The sequence below is a fragment of the Aplysia californica genome, unplaced genomic scaffold (assembly GCF_000002075.1).
Source record: "Aplysia californica isolate F4 #8 unplaced genomic scaffold, AplCal3.0 scaffold00329, whole genome shotgun sequence".
NCBI lineage: Eukaryota > Metazoa > Mollusca > Gastropoda > Aplysiida > Aplysiidae > Aplysia > Aplysia californica.
Window position 1 is genome coordinate 724,499 of NW_004797599.1, and position 2,326 is coordinate 726,824.

A 2,326-nucleotide genomic window follows, 5' to 3' on the forward strand; every position below is an offset into this window, starting at 1 on the left:
CCCCTAAAAAAAGGACATGAAGGAGTATAGAGACATGTAATGTTGTAGCAAAAACGTGGTAACCAGTAGACAAACACTGCAGTCATGACAGGTGGCAGGGCTACAGGTGACAGGTGATCGGTGCCTTTTGCAGCTGGAGATTTTGCTTAACCCTTTGAGCCCTGACCTCTTGAGGCTACCGTACCCCTCTGTCTGAGCTCCTGAGCGATATATTTGTTACATTATGATCGCCAGAATCACATTTCATATCCGGCTCAGGGTAGTTCTTGTTATTAGTAGCATCTTATTTAAAAAGATATTCAAAATAATCAATGTGGGCTCTCGTGGCCTGGAGGTTAAGGTGTTTGCCTCTCATTCAAAGGTCCCAGGTTCGAATACGAGTAGCGACCGAAAAATTTTTTTCTCTAAAATTGTCTCCTTTCACCTTCTTCCCTGCTCTCTAACAATGTTCTGTCGTCTGCTTTCGTCTCCTTTTTCTGCCTCCAAACCCTCACCTCCTTTGCCCCCTCCTCTGGGCTCCTGACTTTTTCTGCATCCTTTCTACTACTACTTCTTGTCTCCTTATTACTGAAGTCTTTCAGCCACACCCCTGATCTTCTGGTAGGAAAGATCTACAACCAGCCTACTCGGACAAGGGCAAAAATCTCGGAGGTCCAGTGTGCAAGTTGTGCATGTTAAAGATCCCTCGGTGGTCTAAAGTCGATAAGAGTAGGCTTCGGCCGCCACCCCGGGCAACATTCATAATTTCCTACCAACTGAAAAAGTTAATGTGTCCCGCGCGTTCATATGACCTTATGCAGGTGCGAGCGCCGTAAAACACCAAAAAGGAGAAAAAAACCCCACAGCAGTTGTGACATGTGGCAGGGTTACAGGTGACAGGTGATCGGTGCCTTTTGCGACTGGAGATTTTGCTTAAACCTTTGAGCCCTGACCTCCTGGGGCTACCGTACCCCTTTGCCTGAGCTCCTGAGCGATATTTTTTGTTACATTCATATTATGACCGTCAAAATCACATTCCATACCTCCCTCAGGGTAGTTCTTGTCATTCATCACCATTGCCTTTCTCACCCTGGATCAGGATATAGGCCACGAACAAATACTTTCCACATTTCCCTATCCTGGGCTAGTCCCTTGATGTCACTCCTTGTCTTCCTACTTTTCTGTACATCCATTTCCGTGACTCTTCTCCAGGTTCCACGTGATCTTCCTCTTGATGTTTTACCCTTTTTGTTGATCTTTGTTATGCAGCTGCTTGACTTGATGAAAGTGTGTCCAATCCATCTTGTCTTTAGTAGCATTTTGTTCAAAAAGATCTTCAAAATAATCAATAACGCCTTGTGAGGTAAACGCTGTTTTCCGTACGCGCTCTATCTCAGGCGGGTCAGGCTGCGGATGGGGTCTCGCTCACCGCTGTACTGGTGGCCCAGGCAAACGGGCAGTCAAAGGGTTAAAGTCAACTGTGCCAAAGACAAAACAAAACGCCAAACAAACAGACAAAATTCCAACATCAACGCTACCAACAAAAACATGAGAGAGGTGCTCGTGTTTTTGAGGATATTGTCAATACAATTGTCAATACAGGTGAATTGTTATCAAGAGGGAAAAGAAAGTGTGCAGAATTGTATGAATTGAATAGATCTATCTCTTTGTAACATTGTTAAGATATTTAACAGGCGGAGCCTCCGAAATCGTGTGTCCATTTCCGAAAGGACCAAGCCAAATGGGAAAATACATGCCGTGCAACTTGCATATCCCAAGGAAACAACGTTGGAAGGAGAATGAGAATCGAACCCAAGTAGCTGCAATCTCACGATCACGAGTGCTGCAGCCATGCTACTAAACAATGAGCGCAACTTGTCGATAAAGTATCAGGTACGACTTGTAATACTTCCACCTCCCCCCCCCACCTCCCCTCGTGCCTTAAAAAATGATATACTCTTTACTTAGTAGGGCGATATAAATCATTTTTCAAAAGGTAACAATTTTACAATTTTACCTTTAACTGTGCATCTCACATGGGCTATGTGTGGAGGTTGTTTTTCATTTCTGTTACATTACTAAAATCTCCCCAAGCACACCTTTTCAGTGGGTGGTTGGCGGGTGCTCTTGTGTGGTTTGCTTCTTCTTTCCTATCAAACATCTATAGTCTTTATCTCCCCTCCTCCGTGTTTGTGTTTGTTACTCTCTCGCAATACCTCAATTCTTCGGCACTTGTATGACCTTATTGTGTTTCAAGTGCCATAAAACTCTTACTAAAACTAAGCACCCTTTCAAAACAATAGGAGTAGCATTATGAAACAGAAAGGACCGAATCCTACCGCCCCCA